The following is a 7,485-nucleotide window of genomic DNA, read 5'->3' on the forward strand; positions in this document are numbered from 1 at the left end:
ACCGTTTTCCATACTGGTTGTACCAACTTTCATTACCACCAACAGTGCACCAGGGTTCTCTTTCCTCCACATCCTCTAGTGTTGTCTTTTGTCTTTTTGATAATAGTCATCTTAACAGGTGTGATACAGATCGTGGTTTTGTTAGCATTTCCCCAGTAATTAGTGATGTTGAGCATCTTTTCACATATCTTTTGGCCATTTGTACATCTTCTTTGGAAAAACGTCTACTTAGGGCCTTTGCCCATTTTAATGGGGTTTTTGGTTCAGTTTTATGTTGTTGCTGTTTGTTGTTTTGTTTTTGTTTTTTTCATTATGAGTTGTAGGAGTCCTTTATATATTTTGGATGTTAATCCTTATCACATCTATGATCTTCAAATACTTTCATCCACTCTGTAGGTTGCCTTTTCGTTTTGTTGATTGTTTCCTTGGCTACGCAGAACTCTTTTAGTTTAATATAGTCCCATATTTTTGTTTTTGCTTTGTTGCCTGAGCTTTTGGGGCTATACCCCCAAAATCATTGCCAAGATTAATGTTAAGGAGACTTTCCCATATGTTTTCCTCTCAGAGCTTTACAGCTTCAGGCAATACATTTAAGTCTTTGATCCCTTTGGAGTTAATTTTTGCATATGGTGTAAGGTAAGAGTCCGATTTCATTCCTTTGCATGTGGGTATCCAATTTTCCCAACATTTATTGAAGAGATTATCCTTTCCCCATTGTATGTTCTTGACTCCATTTTCAATTATTAATTGACCATATATGCATGGGTTTATTTCTGGGCTCTTGATTCTGTTCCATTGATTGGTCTGTGTCTATTTTTACACCAGTACCATACTGTTTTATAATATAGCTTGAAATTGAGAAGTATGATGCCTCCAACTTTGTTGTTCTTTCTCAAGATTGTGTTAGCTATTCAGGGTGTTCTGTCGTTTTATACAAATTTTAGGATTATTATTTCTATTTCTGTGAAAAATGCCACTGGAATTGTGATAGGGATTGCACTGAATCCATAGATTGCTTTGGGTAGTTTGGATATTTTAACAATCTTGAGTATTCCAATCCAAGAGCATGGAATCTTTACATATATTTGTGTCTTCAATTTTTTTTTATCAATGTCATATAGTTTTCAGCATACAGATTTTTCACCACCTTGATGAAATTTATACCCACATATTTTATTCTTTCTGATGCAATTATATTGTTTATTCCTTTCCCAGATATTTCATTGTTAATGTATGGAAACACAACTGATTTTTGTGTATCTTATATTCTGTGCCTTAAGTGAATTTGTTCTAACATTATTTTTGGTGGAGTCTTTAGAGTTTTCTATTTGTGATATCATGTCATCTGCAAACAGAGAAAATTTCACTTCTTCCTGACTTGGATGCCTTTTGTTTTCTTTTTCTTGCCTCTGGCTCAGACTTGCAAAACTATGTTGAATAGAAGTGGGCGAGTGGGCATCCTTGTCTTGTTCCTGATCTTAGAAGAAAAGCTTTTAGCTTTTCATGATCGAGTGTGATGTTAGCTGTGGGCTTGTCATGTATGGTCTTCATTATGTTGAGGTACTTTCCATTCACACCTAATTTGTTGAGTTTTTATTGTGAAATTATGTTGAGTCCTGTCAAATGCTTTTTCTGCCTCTATTGGAATAATCATATGGGTTTTACACTTCATTCTATCGATGTGTTGTATTGCATTTATTGATTTCTGTTGAACCATCTTTGCACTCCCAGAGATAAATCCCATTTGGTCATGGTGTATGATCATTTTATTGTTAAATTCAATTTGCTATAATTTAATTGAGGATTTTTGCATCTGTGTTCATCAGATATTGGTCTGTAATTTTCTTTTCTTGTAGTATTCTTATCTGGTTTTGGTATGAGAGTGATGCTAGTCTCATAAAATGAGTGTGGAAGTGTTCCTACCTCTTCAATTTTTGGAAGACTTTGAGAGTAGTATTATTCTTCTTTCAGTATTTGGTGGAATTCACCAGGGAAATCATCTGGCCCTGGGCTTTTCTTTTGGGGGAGATTTTTGGTTGCTGATTCCATCTCCTTGTTTGTTAATGATTTGTTCATGTTTTCCATTTCTTCATGATTCAATCTTGGTAGTTTGTATGCTTCTAGAAATTGATCCATTTCTTTTTCTTTATCCAATTCATTGATATGTAGTTTTTGATAGTGGTCTCTCATGATCCTTTGTATTTCTGTGGTACAAGTTGTAATGTCTTTTATTTCTGATTTTGTGTCCCTTCTCTCTCTTTTTTCATGGTTAGTCTAGCTAAAGTTTTATCAATTTTGTTTATCTTTAAAAAAAAATAACTCTTAGTATTGTTGATCTTTTCTAATGTCTTTCTGGTATTTATTTCATTTATTTCTGCTCTGATTTTTACTATTTCCTTCCTTATGCTAACTGGGAGCTCAGTTTTTTCTTCTCTTCCTAGTTCCTTGAGGTGTAAAGTTGGGTTGTTTGAGATCTTTCTTTTTTCTTAATGTAGGCTTTTTTGCTCACCTATCAGGAATGACAGAATCCAAGAGTGGAGGTGAAAGTTGAGTGCTGGGGCTCCTGGGTGGCTCAGTCGGTTAAGTGTCTGCCTCACCTCAGGTCATGATCCCAGGGTCCTGGGATCGAGCACCACACTGGGCTTCTTGCTCAGTGGAAGCCTGCTTCTCACTCTCCCTCTGCCAGCTCCCCCTGCTTGTACTCTCTCTCTCTCTCTGTCAAATAAATAAATAAAATCTTGGAAAAAAAGAAAAAGAAAGTTGAGTGCTTACTTAAGTGGTGGTTGTCATCCACAGGGACAAAACCATTGCAGTGAGTAAAAGGAGATAAAACATTGAGTTAGTGCCCAATACACAATAACTTAAGGGAAGTATACAGGAAGTTCTCAGATGATGGGGATGAGAATTAAAAGATGGTAACAATGAAAACTCAGAGAAGCAATTGTATGTGAGCAGCAGATTGACCAAGAAGTGAACCCCTCTCCTGCTGGTAATGTCATTGTTTTTTTTTCTTCTCCACATTCCACTTCTTGCCCATGATAATCACAAAGGAAGACAAAAGAAGGTTGAGACAGTGGATGTAGAGGAATAACATGCCTTTGATTCCAGGCACTTTTTACAAATTCCCAGAGTCTTTTTTATTATTATTATTATTATTATGTTAGGTTAATCACCATACATTACATCATTAGTTTTTGATGTAGGGTTCCATGATTCATTGTTTGCATATAACACCCAGCGCTCCATGCAGAACATGCCCTCTTTAATACCCATCACCAGGCTAACCCATCCTCCCACCCCCCCCCAGAACCCTCAGTTTATTTTTCAGAGTCCATTGTCTCTCATGGTTCATCTCCCCCTCCGATTTACCCCCCTTCATCCTTCCCCTCCTGTTATCTTCTTCTTCTTCTTTTTTTTAACATATAATGTATTATTTGTTTCAGAGGTACAGGTCTGTGATTCAACACTCTTGCACAATTCACAGCACTCACCATAGCACATACCCTCCCCAATGTCTATTACCCAGCCGCCCCATCCCTCCCACCCCCCACCACTCCTGCAACCCTCAGTTTGTTTCCTGAGATTAAGAATCCCTCATATCAGTGAGGTCATATGATACACGTCTTTCTCTGATTGACTTATTTCGCTCAGCATAACACTCTCCAGTTCCATCCACGTCGTTGCAAATGGCAAGATCTCATTCCTTTTGATGGCTGCATAATATTCCATTGTATTTATATACCACATCTTCTTTATCCATTCATCTGTCGATGGACATCTTGGCTCTTTCCAGTTTGGCTATTGTGGACACTGCTGCTATAAATATCGGGGTGCACACACCCCTTTGGATCCCTACATTTGTATCTTTGGGGGTAAATACCCAGTAGTGCAATTGCTGGATCGTATGGTAGCTCTATTTTCAACTTTTTGAAGAACCTCCATACTGTTTTCCAGAGTGGCTGCCCCAGCTTGCATTCCCACCAACAGAGTAGGAGGGTTCCCCTTTCTCCGCATCCTCCCCAACATCTGTCGTTTCCTGACTTAATTAATTTTAGCCATTCTGACTGGTGGGAGGTGATATCTCATTGAGGTTTTGATTTGGATTTCCCTGATGCCGAGAGATGTTGAGCACTTTTTCATGTGTCTGTTGGCCATTTGGATGTCTTCTTTGGAAAAATGTCTGTTCATGTCTTCTGCCCATTTCTTGATTGGATCATTGTTCTTTGGGTGTTGAGTTTAAGAAGTTCTTTATAGATTTTGGATACTAGCCCTTTATCTGATATGTCATTTGCAAATATCTTCTCCCATTCTGTCGGTTGTCTTTTGGTTTTGTTGACTGTTTCTTTTGCGGTGCAAAAGCTTTTTATCTTGATGAGGTCCCAATAGTTCATTTTTGCCCTTGCTTCCCTTGCCTTTGGTGATGTTTCTAGGAAGTTGCTGTGGCTGAGGTCAAAGAGGTTGCTGCCTGTGTTCTCCTTTAGGATTTTGATGGACTCCTGTCTCACATTGAGGTCTTTCAACAATTTTGAGTCTATTTTTGTGTGTGGTGTAAGGAAATGGTCCAGTTTCATTCTTCTGCATGTGGCTGTCCAATTTTCCCAACACCATTTGTTGAAGAGACTGTCTTTTTTCCATTGGACATTCTTTCCTGCTTTGTCAAAGATGAGTTGACCATAGAGTTGAGAGTCCATTTCTGGGCTCTCTATTCTGTTCCATTGATCTATGTGACTGTTTTTGTGCCAGTACCATACTGTCTTGATAATGACAGCTTTTTAATAGAGCTGGAAGTCTGGAATTGTGATGCCACCAGCTTTGCTTTTCTTTTTCAACATTCCTCTGGCTATTTGGGGTCTTTTCTGGTTCCATACAAATTTTAGGATTATTTGTTCCATTTCTTTGAAAAAAGGGGATGCTATTTTGATGGGGATTGCACTGAATGTGTAGATTGCTCTAGGTAGCATTGACATCTTCACAATATTTGTTCTTCCAATCCATAAGCATGGAATGTTTTTCCATTCTTTGTGTCTTCCTCAATTTCTTTCATGAGTATTTTATAGTTTTCTGAGTACAGATTCTTTGCCTCTTTGGTTAGATTTATTCCTAGGTATCTTATGGTTTTGGGTGCAATTGTAAATGGGATCGCCTCCTTAATTTCTCTTTCTTCTGTCTTGTTGTTGGTGTATAGGAATGCCACTGACTTCTGTGCATTGATTTTATATCCTGCCACTTTACTGAATTCCTGTATGAGTTCTAGCAGTTTTGGGGTGGAGTCTTTTGGGTTTTCCACATAACGTATCATATCATCTGCAAAGAGTGAGAGTTTGACTTCCTCTTTGCCGATTTGGATGCCTTTGATTTCTTTTTGTTGTCTGATTGCTGTGGCTAGGACTTCCAATACTATGTTGAATAGCAGTGGTGATAGTGGACATCCCTGGCAAATGGCAGAATATGATCAGGCTGGTGCATAGATCAATGCCACACACTAGATTTTGGATGTATTTTGGTCTGTTAGAAGAAAATGCCTCCCAAAATTTTAAAGAAAGAAAAACTTATATATGTAAAAAAATAAGGGTTAAGGGCACCTGGTGGCTCAGTCGTTAAGCGTCTGCCTTCGGCTCAGGTCATGATCCCGGGGTCCTGGGATCGAGCCCCGCATCGGGCTCCCTGCTCGGGGGGAAGCCTGCTTCTCCCTCTCCCACTCCCCCTGCTTGTGTTCGCTCTCACGCTGTGTCTCTCTCTGTCAGATAAATAAAATCTTAAAAAAAATAAAAAAAAATAAGGGTTCATATGATGAAGGAATGGAATATGACTGTAAAGATGAAAATTATAAAAGATTTTATAAAAGGAATTGATAAGTTGGTTGAAAAAAGAAAGAAGAGGATTTAAAAAAAAAGGAGGGGGGAGAGAATGTGATCAGGCAGGAGACTAGACAAAGCCATACACTAGAGATTTAGGGTACATTTTGATCTGTTAGAAGAAACTGTATCTCAAAATTTTAAAGAGAGAACAACTTATATATATACCAAAAATAAGGGTAACTACTATGAAGGGATAGAATATGACTCTAAAAATGAAAAATAAAAAATATTTTTTAAAAAAGAGATTGATAAGATGTTAGTTGAAAAAGGGAAAAAGAAAAATTCAAAAAAAAGACAGTTAAAAAAAATTAACTTTGCAAGACTACAGAATCATGGTAAAAAAGCCGTGAATTCTATGTGCAGTAGTCCCCTAGCGCTGGAGTTCTGCCATTCTCATTGATCGGTAAACTTGGTCTTGGCCGGCTGTTCTCGCTGATCTTCTGGGGAGGGGCCTGTTGCCGTGGTTTCCAAATGTCTCTGCCGGAGGCGGAAGTGCCCCGCCCTTGCCCCCTCCCGGCTAAGTCATCTGCTCGGCTTTGCTCTCGGGGCTTTTGTTCCCTGCGAGCTTTCCGTACAGCTTTGGAGGCGGAGAGTGAAAATGGCGGCCTCCCAATCTCCGCCCCGGAGGAGCCGAGAACTCGGGGCCCCGCTCCTCAGTGAGCCCCCAGAGAAGAGCCGTCAGTCACTCCCGTCTCCCCGGTCTCCAGCCGCACTCCGTGCTCACCCGGCCTGTGACTGCGCGTTTCTATCTCTGGCACTGACCCCGGGTGGAGTCTCCAAACCCAGCAGATCCCTGCGGTGCCCTCCCGCGCAGCTCCTCCCGGGGGAGGAAGGGGAGTCTCCCCGGATCTGCCGCTTGTTGGGTCCCTGCTGGAGGAGCAGGGGCCCGACTGTGCCGCGGATCATGGTCAATGGCCACCCCGAGCTGAGAGCCCACTCCTCGGGTCTGTCTCTGCAGCCGGCTTCCCTGTTCCAATACCTGGGAGCTCTGCCACACTCAGGCACCCCCGGTCTTTCTGTGACCCCGAGGGTCCTGAGACCACACTGTCCCGGAGGGCTCCACCCCCCGCTTAGCCACCAGAGTGACGTCCCTCGGCGGAGCAGACTTTTAAAAGTTCCGATTTTGTGCTCCGCGGCTCTATCACTTGCCAGAAGCGGCCGACGGAGGCCCCTCCCCCGCCGTCTATCCTCCGAATATCGCCTCGGATTCACTTCTCCGCACCTCCTACCTTCCAGAAAGTGGTCGCTTTTCTGATGAGAGAGTTGTTGCTATTCTTATCTTCGATCTCCTGTTGAGTTCGTAGGTGTTCAGAATGGTTTGATCCCTATCCAGCTGAGTTCCTGGGACCAGACGAACTTTAGGTCTCCTACTCCTCCGCCATCTTGCTCCGCCCTCCCATTGAGTCTTTAAAATAACCGTGGCATAGACGTAAGCCCCAAATAATTGTTAGCTATGATGTGCCAGGCACAGCTCTGAATGTACCTGTAGATTTGTCTCTTTGAGAATCCTCACACCCTCATCAATAGGTATGCTCTGGTCCCAAGATCAAAGATCAGAAAAGAGGCACAGAGAGGTGCTGTGCTTTGGCCAGCTACCTTGCTAATACATGGCATCAAGAATAAAATA

This window comes from Mirounga angustirostris, unplaced genomic scaffold (assembly GCF_029215605.1).
Source record: "Mirounga angustirostris isolate CCGP_5_RB_7025 unplaced genomic scaffold, mMirAng1.0.hap1 SCAF_16, whole genome shotgun sequence".
Taxonomy (NCBI): domain Eukaryota; kingdom Metazoa; phylum Chordata; class Mammalia; order Carnivora; family Phocidae; genus Mirounga; species Mirounga angustirostris.